At 37.6% G+C, this 18,262-nt stretch overlaps 1 protein-coding gene across 1 annotated transcript in view; it reads left to right on the top strand.

Moving 5' to 3' along the window:
* nrg3b (neuregulin 3b) overlaps positions 1-18,262 on the top strand; it is a 124,174-nt gene that overhangs the window by 29,929 nt on the left and 75,983 nt on the right. The gene's annotated exons all lie outside the window — the stretch shown is intronic.

The raw sequence follows: 18,262 nt of genomic DNA on the forward strand, positions 1-18,262 counted from the left end.
CATATATTTCACAGGCACTGGATCCATAATTTAATATTTCACTTAGAGACTGGGAGCTTTGGAGCACCCAGGTGGTCTCAAAAAAATCTACCATCACTTTTGAAGTAGACTGCACGCTCATCTGTGCATGTACAGACTTTTTTTTCTTACAGCAAGCGATAATGGCAAGATGAAAGATCTGAATCAACATACAATATCTTTGTTATACTTGAATCAAGTATTTTTTCTGAGACCATAATGAGGTTTATATTCAGAATACCGTTTTGAACAGATGTAAAGTCTTATATTGCGTACACCGTTTTATTCGGTTGATTTCATTACAGTGCATGCAAGGTGATTGCTGGATTGATTCGTGCACAGATATCTTCAGTTAATTTGCCTCTCAAAACATTTCAAACGCTGTATAGGTTCGGTCTTAATTGTGCCGTTTATTTATAAGTTTATGATTAAAGTGACACATTGTCGAATTTGAAGATTTTTTCTGGCATCTTTTAGTCGATATGATATTTATACTCCAAAACAGTTTCTCTGTCTTGTTGCTTAATCAATCAAAGAGCTAACAGACCAGATTTTTGTATGAAGGCAAGTTTAGATGAAATCTCTTTCGAGCTGACATCCGAGGCCCATTTAAGTCACAACTGAGGATTTAAATTTAACGTATTTTTAATGACTGTCACACTTTTTGAGTTAAAAGGAGGAAATCTTGTTCCATAAGTTTGATATACATTGAAAACCTGGGACATTTTCACTAGTGGTCTTAGACTTTTGGACTTTACTGTAAACTGTATAAAATAACAGTAATGGATGAATTGAAGCAGTCAAATGTTAAATCAGACACCAGTTTCATTTTTTACTTTCTAACAAATAGCCAAGTCAACTTTGACAATTTGAATTGTATCAAAGCACATATAATAGTAAAACCCAAAAACAGTGCATAAAACATAATCACTGACTTTCCGATATCATTATTGCTCTAGACAGGTCGATTTACAGAATATTTGGTGTTAGTCGCAATCGTGCAGCCCTGAAAGAAAATCATACAAATTAAATACACATTGAATAAGTAAGGATATAATTTAAGAGTAATATAAAATACAGAAAGAAAAGAAAATGAAATGAAATGAAATGTATACACACATGATGTGTCTATATACAAACATTTAAAGTATTAAGATGCAAATCCGTCAGACGACTTTTCGTTTAAAAGAGCATTTCATCAAGCTCCTACATATACTTGCAGCAATAGCGGGTACACAAAACACATGGTATTATTGTAAGTCTTAAAAAATATAAGCAAGATACTTTAGAGATATTATCAACAAGTTAATGGATTGCACTTATGGTATACCTATGTATTATATATTTCGCTTTTACTACTAGCTGTAAAGCTGCTTTTCAACAACTAAAATTGAACAGAAAAACATTTGAATGGAATTAAAAATGAACATATCATAACTTTACCTGGTAACACGATTTCCCTTGCAAGTCTTAATATTTTACAGTATCAAGTTTTAAAATTCATTTCTGAAGGACAGGCTTCTCTGGATCTCGTATCTTTGTCTTCTCGTTGTGCTGCTGATTTTTTCCCAGAGCCTTTCATAAGATGAGACTCCCCAGAGTGTTGTTCCTGCTCATCTGTTTCGTATTCTGTCAAGATGGCCCAAGTAGTCAATATGAAGTAATCAGAATGTGTCACAATGTATGTTTGCCCGTAGACAAGCTTAAATGAATGGATGGTCCCATTCACCCCAACAAAGAGAAGACTCCATCTGTCACTCAAGCAGAAAGGGCAGACAAGGAATGGCGCTCCCGAGGGTCTGGGACGGGGATCTTTGAAGTAAAGCTGTTTTTTTCTGGCTAAATCAAATCAGCTGTTGAAAGAACACGTTGCCTGATGTGTTGGCCATCAGCGCTTTATTTTGAGTCTGCATAACCAGAAAGCATAACCTCCTGTTGTCAGAGGAGGAACTCTAAAACACATGCTTGAATGACTTGAGCCGATGGATTTCTGCCAGCTGATTTAGCCCTGATGTAGTGGCCGATATTACATTGTTCGCCATTGAGCACGCAGGTTAACCATGTCCAACAGGTTTCCTCATTTAACTCTTATTCACAAATCAACCGCACCGCCTGTCTGAGCATTGACTGCCCGCGTGTGACTAACAATGATAATTCCATCAGAAAATCACTGACCGAAGCAGATCTGGCTCCGTCCCTCCCACGACAACACATACACATGCACATATATACAGGGTGGCTGCTAGCTTACATTTGTCATAGTTATCACCCACGTTCAATTAAAGCGGCTTGCTGTCTGTATCGTCAATGCGCCTTGCCCCGGTGTCATAGGTGCGCTTGGATAAGCAGAATTGAGTGAATTCAGAGGCAGAGCCTCGCAAAAATCATGACAAATGCGGATACATATTAGCAGGTATGCGCATTTGTATCCTGTGTGCTCAGAATCCCGCTGTGACTAGTGAAGTGTGTCAGACCAAACGTGTCGTATGTCATCAGATAGAGGCAGAATTAGTGTTAGGAATTACCCGTGTTCTTGTGAGATAAGAGATTCAGAAGGTTTTGAAGTTTAAGCGATGCACACACATACAGTACATTGAAATGCTCACGCAACAAATGGGATGTTTGATCGAAAAGGTAGGATGGACGCAATTACACGACTTATCAGCTGTCCTCATGCATATTCATTATGTGGTGTCGTGGTTAATATCTAGCCAGAGGTTCTACCTGCTGATGGATTTCTTAAAGGTCCAATGCGTAATTTTTGGGAAGATCTACTGACAGAAATGCAATGTAAAAAACATGTCTTCAGAGGTATAATGACCTTACATAATATTTTTTTATTATCTTAGAATGGCCTATTTTTATCTACATACACCATGGGTCCACATACAGTACATATAGTTCACCATGTTATTTCTACAGTAGCCCTTCTCTACGTGTTTACGAAGCGCGCTCTTCTAAATACGTTAAAGGTCCTTTTCAATTATAATAGTTTCCCATTGTTATTTAGACAGATGTGATTTATAATAATATCTTGAATTTATTTCTTCAATTAATGTTCAGCGTCATCTTTTATGTTCAATTTAAGCGTGAATAGTTTTTCTGAATGTGCCTGAGAAGTTTACCATATGTTTGAAATAAGACCTGTAACTCATTAGCGTTTAAGGTTTCGTTGCTTTATTTCCGAGAACCAGTATATATTTGGCCTTACATAATGTTAATTAGTATAAGCCGGTTCCCTCAAGCGCCAGTGCATTCCATCTTTAGGGGTGGATTTCTGTGTCGTGCTGCAAGTGAGCCCCATCTCATTAACAACTATTGAGCTCATCCGGCACCGGCTGACTTCATTTGCTTGCATTTCTCTCACATTGTTTTATACCCATTAAAAGCAAAACTTTTGATCCTACCACAATGCAAAACCAACGCAGGCGATTGATAAAGACACAGTTCATCCAAAAAAGAATATTTTGTCATATAATCACCCTCCTGCTGTTCGCCGAACCTGCGTGACCTTTATTCTTACATGGAACACACAAGGTGAGGCTTAAACGTATAATTAAAAGTGGTCCGTGTTGCTTTTAATGTCACATAATGGCTTCATGCGAGAAAGAGACATAAAGCTGTTATACGATAGGAATTTTGACATTCGACCTAGCTTTCCATGGTGCCTTTGTTATTAAAGTGATGAACTCTTCATCACGATCATTATTTATTGATCGTTTTCTGGGTGTCTTAAGATAAAACTCTAATATTGCTTTATAAGATTTAGATATCTAAGAAGTCAAAACGACAACTTGCACGATACTTAAGATACTTAATGGTTTCTTTCTCTTTAAATAAGAGAGCATTCCATATTTTCATTAAATCAGCTTTCTAGATGTATTGTGGCCATTCCAGTGTCTGTTGAATTACAACAAAATCAAACCTCAGGAGTGACATAGAGGTCATCCAACAACAATGGGAAAGACTGACAGCATGACAAGATATATAAACTGTGGGAAAAATTGGTTATTGGTTATTGAATAAAATATTAATTTCTGAACATTTCACACATATTACTGCTGACATTTACTGATTTGGCACCGGCTTCAACTTTTTCCTTAAAAAGTAAAATACTACCTGATCTTTTCATGACTTTCCATGGTTTAACCCAAAGTATTCAGGTTTATTTGGGTAACAATCATTTTGACCGTTTTGAATAAAACCTGTTAATTTTGATATTTCCAAGTCAAGTACATTTCAAGCTATTTGACAAAACATTTTAACAGTGCCTTTAGAAAGTAGAGTCGGACTCTCAGTTGGGGAGAAATTCAGGGAGGAAATTGAGAAATTGAAAGCCGAGGCAGGGAATTTTATTCTGCATGGAAGAATCAAATGTTTTAATGGCCGTCAAGAGGGTAGCATGGTGAGTTTTGAGGGGTTGGAGTCTGAGCTGTCTGACTTTATGAAGAAAAGGGGAAGTGTGGATAGATGATAACTATGGTGAGATCAAAGAGTGTTATTTCCCCCAAGGCCTTGGCGTGTTGGAGGATGATTGTGTGTGTTGATGCCCATTTTTGATAATGAACTGGGAGGAGTCCTGTAGAAGTAGGAGCCTGTACTACGAGGCAACAAGCGATCCTCTTGACGGCGATGACCCCGGGGGTTAAGCCGATTAAATTATACAGCTGTGCTGTGAATTAGCATCTCTGAGCTGTCTAACAAAATCGCAATTAGCTTAGACTGATTGACTGTATTTAAAGGCAATCAACATTTCTATAGACGTTTCCTAAGTTCAGTTTATCAAGTTCGGGCAATGTGCTGTAGACCCATGTGTAACACAATGCAAACGCAGTGACATCTTTTTATTGACATGACTTCTTGAACGGCTCCGTGCCTATGCTTTTATTTATATTCTATGTCCCTGAAGTAAAGCTTTTTCACACTCTGGATCTTTGATTCAAGCCAGTGTTGTCGCCACCCCCGCACCCATCATATTAGTCTGCGCTGGCTGCCCAGGCATTTGAATATATCCAAGGAGCAAGGATATTCTGCTGGAGCACGAAATGAAAACTACACATAGTACTTTAGTATTCCAAGTGCATTATGGGTAACCAGTTCCGCTGACAAATGAGCCAGCCTTGGATTTCCATGGCTTTTGAGGAATAGATTTCTGTCTATGGTTTTGAAGATTCAAACACTCTTTTAGACTCTCGCTCTCCCCCCTCTCCATAAATTTACATAATGTTATTCCGATTTTTAGAAAAGGGGTTAAATTTGTCCATTGTTTCAAAGTTTTAACACTTTTATTGAACTGTACCGTAAATGTCTCCTATAGGGCGACACAATTGTTTTTTAAGAAAAACATGATAATATACTGGTAGCGTAGATTATTTATAAAGTGTTATTTATTTCATTTGAAATTAAGGAATAACAAAAACATTACATGTCCACATGTCATGGCCTTTAGTAACATGACCTTGAAGTTAAATTACATGATTTCAAATCAGGATATGGTGTCATACCATAGGACATGATTTTCAATGTCGAAATGTATAAAGTTCTGATGCTTTTAAAAATATATGGATAAGGATAGATAGATAGATAGATAGATAGATAGATAGATAGATAGATAGATAGATAGATAGATAGATAGATAGATAGATAGATAGATAGATAGATAGATAGATAGATAGATAGATAGATAGATAGATAGATAGATAGATAGATAGATAGAATAGATAGATGATACAGTTAATTCTAGCAAAGCTCAAAGACTGTGGCTGTTGGATTTGATAGCATGTAGCTTTAATGGCTGGCAACACACAGAAGCTTCAAAGCAAGCGTAGACAAGGCAGTATAGTCCTAGATGTTGTTACCATGCAGAGACTGTCGTTTTCAAACTACAGAGTGGCACTGACCGAGATGAATAGCAGGACTGAGGGGAGAATTAAGAGCCATTTTCTCCCCAAATGAGATTTCTCACATTACTCACTCTTAAAGTAATTTCAGTACGGCAATTTCAAATGATTACAGCACCTCTCTCAAACAAAGACATGAAAGGGAAAAGGGTTTGATCGCGGCCTCAACTCGTGACAGATAATGACAATGTGATGAATTAACGATTATTACGATATGGGCTTCATCGGTGTGATGGAATGTTATAGACATCATTACATGAGCCTTTATAATTATACGCGCATGCATAATGGAGAACAATCACAACAAATGAGCAGAAATTATTTATGTGCTGCTTCGTGTTCGATATTTAATAACTCGACAGAAACGTCCTTCATACGCTTTGATTATAGAGGCAATATCACCGAAAGTCTTGGAAACAATCACATCTCTTATTAAATATCACATCACGGACAGACAAGTACATGTTACATCCAACTCCACTCCCAATAGCTCTTAATGCCATTAAAACATGTAAATATGGAACACGTGGCATGTATACTGCTACACATAGCAGGAAATGTTAAGGAGAAGCAATTCAGCATTGCACGGATCTGAAACGGAAATCTGAAACTTTAATCAAATCGGCAGAGAATGTACCCGCTTAGGTAGCATCCTTTCTAGCGAAGCTTGTTACAGTCGGTTGTATTTTTAATAAGAAATGCAGGCACTTATATGTCTCATTCGCTGAGTGAATTAAGAAGGGTAATTATTGTGTCCATTTGCAAAATTGAAAGGGAGAGTATTGGGTTGAGCGCTGGAGACCATTTTTCATGCACTCCGGTGTACTACGTTAAATAGTACTTTTTATGGCGTACAATGTGTTCCTGGAAATCACGGTCTGCTCGGGAGTCCATTAAAAGGAAATTATTGGCTTTCTCTCTAATTTCACAACATGTGTCTTGTCACGGACTGGGATCTCTGTAAATGAACTGCTGCTCTCTAGCTGAGGCAAGGTGGATTCGACTGCAGGTTTGTGCTCGTTGACAAGCGAACCGAAATAGCAGCTGACAAAAGCATCTCAAATTGAAAAGAACACCCCACGCAACTTTAGACAATCGCGAGATAATGAGAAGGATGCCCTTATCCCCACCCCCTTTCATTTTCTTCTTCCTACTTCTGTTTTGGGAGCCCATTCTTTCCATCCGAGATAGCGTGGGTCTGTTGTCAGTAGGAACGATTGAGCCATGACAGGTTATGAATAGCCACCTGTTTAAAAATGTCAGATTGAATACACAGCTGTGAGGTCTTGAAGACGTGTGCTTTGTTGCAACGTTTCCACCTGCCGTACCCATGGCGTACTGACGTATGACTGACAATTGTTATTTTTTTATCGAGAACCCGTCAAAAATCTGACAGTTTCAATGATATTTACAGAACTGGGGCAGTGAAAGTATTTGGTATAAAGCATATGATTTTGGGGTTTGATTCGCTGACAATTTATTTTACTCGCAGATGATTTGGGGTTTAATTTACTTACAACTATAAAAAATAACACATGTTGACATGGAACTTGTCCAAATGCTGATTTGATGTCATTTTGTGTTTATTTCGTAGATGTAAGCTTCGCTATCAAGCTGCTCTGTCTCATTGTCACACCTCATTCCCTCCATTAACCTGCCATTTCTCTCCCCCCAAATACACTTAACCACTTAACCCCTGAACACATTATCTCTCAAACTCAAATTCTCTATGACTATTCAGACAGTTAGCACTTTATCTGGCTTTTGCAATTTTGAAGTAAAATTTTTTTTCCAAAATGCTTGTTCCAAAGCAGTGAATGAACACTTGAGGTAATAAAGACATGGATCAGGAACTATTATATATTATATTTTAGGGTCTAACCTTATTCAGAAAAAATTGCCTATGCCTTTATTCACCATCAGTCCACATAAAAATGTGTATTTCACTAAGCAATGTGTGCTTTTAAAGGGATAGTTCACCCAAAAATGATAAGTGTCATCATTTACTCACGCTCATGTCATTTCAAACCTGCACTTTCTTCTGCACAACACAAAAGAAGATATTTTAAAGAATGTAGGTAACCAAACAACAGCATTAGTGTCCATACAATAGAAGCAAATGGGTTCCGTCGTTATTTGGTTACCAACATTCTTCAAAATATCTTCTTTTGTGTTCTGCCGAAGAAAGTAAGTCATACAGGTTTGAAATGACAAGATTGTGAGTAATCGATGACATCATTTTTGAGCGAACTATCACATTAAGTAGTGTTACCGTTTTCCGGTCCATGTTTATTTTTCTCCCAAGTTCTGCCTCACACACGTGAGTTATGCCACAAACACCTTCATCCATGTGAGTACACGTTGAGACCCCTGGCCATACCTGTCTGTGCTCTCTTATTTTGTGTTTTCATGTCACTTCCTCTTTTATCTTCCACTGTCATCATCCAAGTCCACAAGCGCTGCGGCGCACGGTCATGTCTGCACATACCGGAGCATATCATCAGACAAGGCATCTCCGCTGGCCGCATGACCGCAGAGGCAGAAGCACATAAAGCGAGAGAAAATGAGAATTCTGCTGAGGGAGCGAGCGAGGGGGTGGTGCGTTATGAAAGAATGAAAGAGAAAATGAATAATAGAGTCAGCTCCAGGGATCAAAGATTAAGCCCGTGGCCTGAGAGGGAGAGGTCAGGGTATGTTCTGGCAGCTGCCACAAATAAAGGTGTACAGCGAGAAATCCATTTTCATGACACAGAGAGGCACGGCTGGATCCACTATTCCACCCCTCTGGGTCTGAAAACCGTCCATCCTATGGTGAGAGGTATTCCCATAAGGAGGTCCATGAAAAGTCCAGCTGTGGCCGCAGCTAGAGACGGATCCTGTTATGTGACATGAAAGTGGCATCTTCAAAAGCAGAGCCAGAAACGTCTGACGTCAATTGCCGCTGCCCTTGGGGTAGGGTGATCTGGTTAAAGGGGTAGTTCACCCAAAAACATATATTATATACTTCCTCTCAGGTTTCGAAAATGGAAAGAATTTTGTATTGTGTTTCAGCGGCAACAAATGTAATGTGGCCCGAGAGACCTCTGTTAACCTAACTGTTGAGTAATTAAATTGAATTGAATACAATTGATATTCAATATTAGTATTAATCAATATAAATATAATTAAATATATAATAAATTGTTATATTATAACCAGACAAGTGAACTTCTGGCCAGGCGCTTGCATCCAATGAAACGTCTACAGTATAAACTGTTTTCTATGTACACAATAAAAGTAGTCCAAACAAATCTATGATTACAAGTGTTCTGCAGCATCCTATAGCTCTGTGTTAAAAGCGGAGCGTAAATGTGATTTACGTTCAGATTACAAAATGGTGTGTCAGATTGAAAATGCAATTGGTTTTTGCGTGTGCCATAACCAAATACGACATGGCAGTTTAAATATCAACGACGGAAAATTAGATTTCGGAGCTTTGGCGGCGAAGTTTCTATTTGTAATTAATGTCTCACATAAAGCCATCGTATGGCATAAAATATCTCCCTGTGTAAATATCAGCATACAGAATTTGAAGGATAATGATGTGAGTAAATAATGAAAAACTTGTTTTTCAAATGACTGGTTACCAAGCATAGGGGCATCGAACCCGCTTTGAAGCGAATACTGCTTTGCATTATGATAAATTAATAAATAAATTAAGAAAAGATCTTTTATTTTGGGGTGAGCTGTTTCTTTAAGCATCCCAGCATCTCACTGCCAGGGGGAGGGGAAGCGGATGAAAGCTGATCCGAAAGGATTAACGTGGTTTGTTTTAGGGAGAAACATTTCACGCACATTTCGAGTGCTTTATGGCAGGCTGAACGGCCCCCTGCCCGTTGCTGACGCCATATTCGACACCACACTCTCACCTTCACTCCTGTTCTAATTTAAGTGTCTTACTCAGCCTACATGTTCATTAATAGCGCCCCCTCACACAGAGTCCCTTGGAGTTATCTGTCTGCTTCCTTTTTATCACTCTCTGCCCTTCCTCCTAACAAATAGTCACTTTTATGAATATATCACAACATCCCTGATTCTCTTCTTTATTTTTATCTTTTTTTTTCTCCTGCTGTGGTTCTCTGAACAGACATCGCATTTGCTTTGACTGTGTGGTTGTTATGTAGTTCCGTGGGGATATTGGAAGACTTAATTGAGTGTGCGGACTAGGGAGGGGGCGGAGTAAAGTTTATCTGATCTAAGTCTGATCTGGGATCACAAGAGATGACTTCTGCAGCAGTCCTGCATCAGATCACTATAGCCGTGTCTAAAATTCCTTCACTATATATTTCAAAAAATACTACATTTAATTTTATAAAAGCATATTTTTTGTTCACACATATGCTTTGGGTGTGCATGGTTATATCCCCCATGTTAGTTAATTGTTTACTTTTGTATTACAATTACTTTTTTATTTAGCAGGCACTCATTGTCAAGCAACTTACAAATGAGAGAGCATTTAACATTTTGTTTAAAGAGCGAACCAAAGCAGGGGTATTGCCTGTAACTTTCTTGTATTTAATAAAGGAATAAAAAAAGTTTTTATGGAACATAAAATAATAACTTTATTTAAATTTTCATGTGCCCATTTATGAAGAATAAGAACCGTTATGAATTTGGCAAACTATCCTTTAAACCCACAAAAAATGATTTAAGAGAGACTTCATGTGATTTCATTTGAACGATCAAATATTGACATCTGATCTATCACTATAGTAAAAACCTTGTAAAAACATGATTTTTTCATCTTAAGGTTGACATTTGCATGGGATTGCCCACATAAAACAAATTCGGCAAGCTGCTTTTTAAAAACGGTTGAGTAGGAATGTTACAGGGATGGTCACCATCAGGTTCTAAATGATCTCATCCCCCATTTACTGCCATAGTAGGGAACATAAATACCATGGGAGTATGAGGTATGGGATCTGTTATTCTTCAAAATATCTTTCTTTGTGTTTAGCAGTACAATGTTTGGAACAGCTTTTTGGGTGAACAATCCCTTTAAATAATGTTCATTTAAATAATGTTCAAATGCTACAGTATATCACATGTGCATGATATACTGTAGCATTATATATAATTTAACACATCAAAATGACTTTTATCAATTAAATTAGACATAACACAGCTGTTTCATTTTCCAAATCATTTTAAAGATGTAAGATTAAAATTATATACAGACACGCACCGACAGTCAGAATGATTAAATGCAATGTCAAAAATGTAACTTTAGGTGCAGAGACCTCAAGTTTTTAAGCAGCCTGTTTATTTCTCCAGTCCCTCAGTCAAAACTCTTGTCGGTTCTGGTTACCTTCCGCAAAAGTCTCCAATCATTGCTCAGTTATAGACTTGAACTGATCACGAACATTTACAACATATGCATTGCATGGGAAGGTAGGCACCTGGGAGACCTGAAATAAAATGCTTTATTTTGAAGCCTGTCTGGTCTGGTTTTCCCTCGCGCGACTGGTTTGGCAGAATTACTTGTCTGGCAGAATTACTTGTCTAATTACTTCCTTGTTATAACTGAATTCTGCACAAGCCGGCATCACTTGCATAGGTTATTCAACAATATAACTTGGCCTTTTTCCTAGTGTCTCTGAAATGAACCGGTAAGTGGCTCACATAACAGGCTTTGTCTGTGTGATGGAAAAAGAAAACCAGAAATTCCCAAAAAGTTGTTGGTGCAGCTGAAGATGGAAATACTATACGGCCGAGTTTGTGTGCGTGTTAGCGACAGTTTATGTCATTATAAGGGAATTTCATTTCCTTTTCAAGCACCCCTGAAATGAGGGGGTTCATGCCTGCTGTAGTTTACAAAACCACACTGAATGTCTTTAGTCTGTCAGCCCGTAATCTTTCCTGCTCTCCAGGAAATAGTTTTTGCTCAACGCTAGGTGGAACGGCACATATTTTACTGCTTCTTTACAGATAATCATACAAAAAATATGAAAGCTAAGACTTCCGTTTCTCATGCTCTGGGATGACGGGTGTCCTGTATCATCAGTATCGTCTTCCTGACAGGTTGAAGGTCACCGAATGGTTCTTGGTTGTCAGAAGAAGCGTTACATCATTGACAGACCACCGAAACCCCCCTCCACCCAGCAGACTCTGGACGGCTTATTGAAATGCAGAGTGACACGTATCAGCCCTCATGCTTGGATCGGTGATACATTTTTGTCCATGACGCGGTTCTGCGATCGTCCATCGATCTTGGCGTCAAACTACGGTATCTATCAGCCACGGGGCAGGTCGCTCTCGCGTCCCTCTCTAATCACTCACGCATGGATGAGCGCCACTGTTGGGGACAGCGAAAGTGTACATCTACATCATTTATTTATAGGTTTTATGGGAGAGAGATATATATCGAGAGCTGTGTTTTTTTCTCAACCCCTTTTGAATATAATAAACGTCAGAAAGCAGGGATGAGAGCCCACACAGAGGATGAAAGAGAACACGATGTACTTTTTAATGAAGGAAGAAAAAAATGCCACGTATGTCAATAAAAAAGGAATGCTCAAGGGCACATCTTCAGAAAAACATGCTCATTTTCTTTGTTCTCCTCAGGTTCTTTTTCAGCGCAGACATCTCATACATACAAATCCCACTTGTATACAATCAGCTGCTGTATGTAGGTGTCTATACTGCATGTAAACATCACCCACTGCCTACACTTACATTCTGTTTAGTGAACGTAAAACAAGGGGTCAACTTTTTTCACCATCAGCCTCTGCTGGTGAATTTCGTAACTACACCATCTGGCAACAAAAAGCATCTTTGTCTATTGATAGCCATTTAAAGTAATAAAATAAAAAGGATTTATTGTAGTGTATTGTACTGTACTTTGTTATTGGTATTGTATTATATTACGTTACTTTATATTACCAGAGCCGGACAGTAACGGAGTACATTTACTCGAGTACAGTACTTAAGTACAATTTTGAGGGATCTGTACTTTACTTGAGTATAATTTTTGGGGAGTACTCATGACTTTACTCAAGTACATTTGAGAGGCAAATATTGTACTCTTTACTCCGCTACATTTCTATCCATAACCGTAAGTACACGTTACTTCTAAAAAGGAAAAAGAAAAATCTCGGAAACCACCAATTAGTTTTTTCCCTCTCAAACGTGATTGGATTGTGCAGGCGCCACTTATTGGGCGAGCCTATCAGCAACAATCACCCAGACCTCAGAGCTCTATCATTTGCTGTACACAGCTGTCAATCATCTCACATCTGCATGACACGTCCTGTGTACACTTCCTCATTCAGGACATCCGCGATGAAGCTAAAGTGACATTTCTTCACCAAAACAAGAAGCTAATAAATGCACGATTGAAGAATATGTGTTTTGTGTGTATTTTCATGCGATTTGGGGGTATTTTTATATGAATAAAGAATAAAGGTAAGGGAAGAGTAGCCAATAGCGTCATATAAAATGCTAAATATAACATGAAATGAACTTGAAAACATCGCGACCGGTCAGCTGATTTTCTTTAATCATTATTATTTTCTCTTCTTTGCCCTATGCTGCGTGTATAACACGGTCAGGTTCAGAGGTGTGTCAGAACATTGCTATATCGCCTTCTTTGCTGGTTTAGGTTTATTGATTTCAGGGGCGGCGTTTGTGTATGGCCCTAGCGTTCAGAAAACATTGTTGAAACAAAGTACGTGTGCATAATGAGACTCATTATAGATAATTAAACTGCTTTACACTGATGTGTACATGTAGCATAGGCGTCGGAAGCATGTGTATTTGAGAATGTATAAACACCGTTAATTCACATAGCGTCATTGACGTATAGTCGGTAAGACCGAAGATATGTAGTTTTGACTTGACATCATCGTAATGTTGGTTCGAAGCTCTTTTTGGCTAAACTCGTTTGTCTGCATTTTCCACATTTAAGATCATATACAGGCATTTATTTTCAATAAAACAAAGAAACTGTCTACAAAATGCCTAACAGTGGTTTTGGAATCAAGTGTGAGGTTATGGGTAGTGGGGATGGTCTTTATTTTCCCAATTAGTTGGCATCCATTTAATAATTTTAATAAATCGAATAATTTACACTATTGTTATTGTATTTCATTCATAATGTACAACGCTATCTGTGAAAAATTAAAAAATATATATTGTAAGGAAAGACTTTGTAGTGCAGTCGCAGTTTAGGCTATTATGTATTTTGCGATTTGCCACTAGCTATGCCAGGATTAGCTTAAAAATGAAAAGAATCAAGGCTTAACAACCCTGCGACAAGGTAAGACATGTTTTATATTTAATCTTGTTTGCTGAATCTGATCAATGGTTGGTTTATATTTTAGTCTCATAGTCGATTAACGTAGTCGTTGGTGGTGGTTATGACAACATCTGGCTGGGTTATTTTTTACTACTTTAAGTTTTGTGGTTACATATATGTGGTATCATTTGGTTTCATTGTGGTTCGTTTTTGTATGGTCTGAGGAAATTTCGCCATACCCTAGGTTTTGATGAAACGCCACTACTGATTGATGAAAAAACAGAGAAACTCACATGTACACACAATTGTTAGCTGAATTGTATTTTCTAATATTACTCATTAATGTAAGCCGAGTATTTGCTTTGATGTTCTTGAGTATGCGGTGTGTTGTTTAAAACTGTTCGGTTCAAACTCTAGCAGAGGTGAAAAGAATAAAGCATGGTAAAAAGATTAAAATTACTTTATTTTACTTTAAATTCCTTTAACATTCTCCAAGGTATTAACATTAACATTTTTCATAACTCCGTGTAGGACGTTTCTGTACATAAATGTAAGCACTGTGGCAGTAGTAATGCAATATTTAGAAAATGTACTCTTGTACTCTTGATACTCAAGTACTTTTAAAAACATGTACTTCAGTACTTTTACTTAAGTACACATCTGACTGTAGTACTTTTACTTGTACTTGAGTAAAATTTAGCAAGGGGTATCTGTACTTTTACTCAAGTAATGAACCTGTGTACTCTGTCCGCCTCTGTATATTACACAGCTTAGGAAGGTGTAAACAACACTGAACAACTTCCTGTTTTCGTTTTTTAACACTAAACAAATGTTTGAACAAAATGTATCGAACAAATCAAACTGTTAAACAAATAACTTTATGATTTTTATTACACAGGTAAAATTTATTATTTTTTATAAATAAAAACTTTATCATTGACCATAATGAGGAAAAAACAGTCTATATGTTATTTACATTACATTACATAATATATAAAATTATTTATAATCTGCTGTCTTTGATGTCAAAGGTCCATTAAGCATTGTCATGACATCATTTATCTCTGCCTCGAGAGTATTTAGTCACAGGCCATTCATCGCTTACGTGATTGGCTCAAACAAAAAAGCAAAGACTGCCTATTTCAAATAGCATATAAAATGGGGATTCTAATGCACAGCTATTATAGACCTTGTCACTCTTTGATGTCGAGCAGCACTATATGTCTAAACAGCACTACCACATTTGCCAGACAGTTAATATTCTCCGGTCCTTTTTCATGGCTTGTCTACAGTGACTGAACCCTATAAGACAAGAAAGAAAATGGATTTGTATGCAGAAGTTGCAACCAAAACATAATGGGAAATGTATGGTTGACATGTTTTATTTTTTCACAGTGCTGGAGGTTAAAGATAAGCTGACATATTGCATTCGGCTTGAGAGCTGTTTATGTTTTTCTGTGTGTTACCTTCGCCGGCTGACACATAGTCAAGCTTATAATGTATCCGCTGTAGAGGTAGGCCTCTGTGATACCGTGTGTCTGAGGCGAACAGCAGAGGTGCCTAAATAAGCAGCTGCAAAAACAACACACAATCAAAAAATGACATTTGTGTCAAGAGTCTCTCAGGTGAGCAGAGGCAAGTCCAGTTTGAACAGCCCACTTCACCAGGAGTGCTGAGGGCTCATTTTACTGCCAATGAATGTACGTGAAACCGTCAGTGATAGGACTGTTATGAATTTATAAATGAGCGTTTCGCGCCCCTTGACACAGGAGAGTTTTTCATTCTCTGGCACTGAAGAGCTACGAGTGTGCAGATAGACAGATCTGGCTGGTGCTCATGTGCACCCGGGGCTAGACTGCACTATCAGGCTGAGGAAGTGTTTTAGCATGTGTGTATGAGTGGACACTGTTGGGCAGTAAACATGTGTTGTGCTAAAGTCACTTTTTTACTAGCAGCTTCCCACTCAGATGTGTGTTTGTAGTGGATGTGAATGCGCCCGTCGGCCGGCGCGTGAACTAAGAGCGCTAACGTTTGCTGTTTGATTTTTTTTCGTACTGGCCGTATGATCTTGGGAAGAGATGCTGACAGCTGTCAAACGGCCCCGGGCACACAGATCCCCCTGAGCCTCTGGCGGTCCCCATGGAAAACATATCACGTCTTCATTACCCTTTGCTTACAGTACACTAAGTAGAGAACATTTAGCTACTTTGGTTACTTTCTACTGTGCTACTTACAAAGAGGGCTGCGTTCAAAATATTGTTACACTGATACATCGTCATGATACTGTAACACTTTTGAAATTTACCAATTATTCTGCAAAACATATTGTGATTTCCATCTAGAAATCTGTCGTCTATTTCTATATCTTTTTTTATTTAATCTATTTACTCTAGCTGCACCTTTTTTGTACATATTCATATTAATTATACATATTGTCTATTTATTTATTTTATTTATGCATACATATGATGTAGCCTAGACATCTTGTTTTAGAAGCAAGGACTTGATCTTTTGCAACTTTATTCTACTTCTCAAAACTATGCATTGAGTTGTCAGATAAGTAGTTACGAATGGCAATTTTCTTCAAGTATATTTTCCTCTGAATCTGTAATATATGAGAAATGTAATAAAAAAACTGACCAGTTTCGAGATACTTATCTTATCGTAGCCTTGTATCGGGATGCATATCGTGAAGTTTTGGGCGATTCACCGTTCTATTACAAACTTTCTAAATAAATCAATAGCAAATATTTGACTGTACAAGTTTATCAAAACCTGTTTACACAACGCTGTTTGTCTACATGTAATGTGTGAGATTGAGTTTATTAACAGTACAGTGCTTTTAAAGGTCACAATAGTATGTATCAAGTCTGAAAATGTAGTTGCTAAAAGTATTTACTGTATATATCAAATACGAAAGACAGTAAAAGATAGAAATAGAAGACTTAGAAAAGCCATGTGAGATAACAAACCCATGACTCTGCATGCAGAAAGTGGCTGGGGAATTTAAGCCAAGTTGCTCAGAAAGTAAAGGTTTATTTTATCTGTGTCATTCAGACTTTACTTTTGTAATTTCCTTGATGACCTCGCGTCCAAACAAAACCTGAGACATTTAAACTGACCTATCACAGATTGTACAAACATTTCAGCCAATAGGCATTGATCACTATCAGCACCTCTGTGAGCTCAAAAATGCCAAATGGCCTTTTTGGTAGGAAAACAGAGATTATTACAGAATATTTCTCAATCTCAATGTTTATTCGAAACTAATAGATTTGTTTTCTTCCCTCAACTTGCTGGGCAAATTTTTGTAGTTGTGATTAGCTTTTAATGGTGTTGTAAGTGAATTTTTATGGAATGGAATACAGAAAACTTTCATTTTTTTCATGACAGATATCACTGAAGTAGGTCTCCTAAAATAACAGTTTATATTACACCCTAGACTACAAACTATAATGTGTATCTAGGTCATGAGTTAGATCTTTTTGAGCCAGTCAAAATGATGTTTGCTTTGATCTCTAGATTTTCTGATTTTTTTATAAATTGTATTTATGGCCAATTATTGAAAGACATTTATACAGATTTGGAACGACTCAAGGGTGACTAAATGAAGAATTTTTACTTTTGGGTGAACTGTCAAACAACAAAATCTAATTTTGTGTTACTTTATCTCATCCTCGTGTTGTCCCTTTTATTGTTTCTACAACACCACAATATTTCATAACACAAAAAATAGTTTTTTTAATCATCCTTTTTGATAGTATACAGTGTTGTTTCCATTTCCTAGCGGTTTTAGACAGGTTTGGAAAGTTTCAGCCTGACCTGCGGCGTTATGGAAGCAGAATTCATTTGCTTTTCATGAAATAGTGGTGTTTTGCTACACTGCTTTAAACAAGCTTACATAATACAGATACAAGGTCATTGTAAAGCTGTTCGGGTTTGACTGAGATGTAGTATTTCTTACCTATTAGCACATTATTTTTGCCTTTCGCTTTCCCCGCTGAAGAATGTGGATGGTCATGTTGTTCCACTTTATCTTCCTCACTCACTACTCATCCTGTCTTATTTT

The sequence above is a fragment of the Barbatula barbatula genome, assembly GCF_947034865.1.
Source record: "Barbatula barbatula genome assembly, chromosome: 16".
Lineage (NCBI taxonomy): Eukaryota > Metazoa > Chordata > Actinopteri > Cypriniformes > Nemacheilidae > Barbatula > Barbatula barbatula.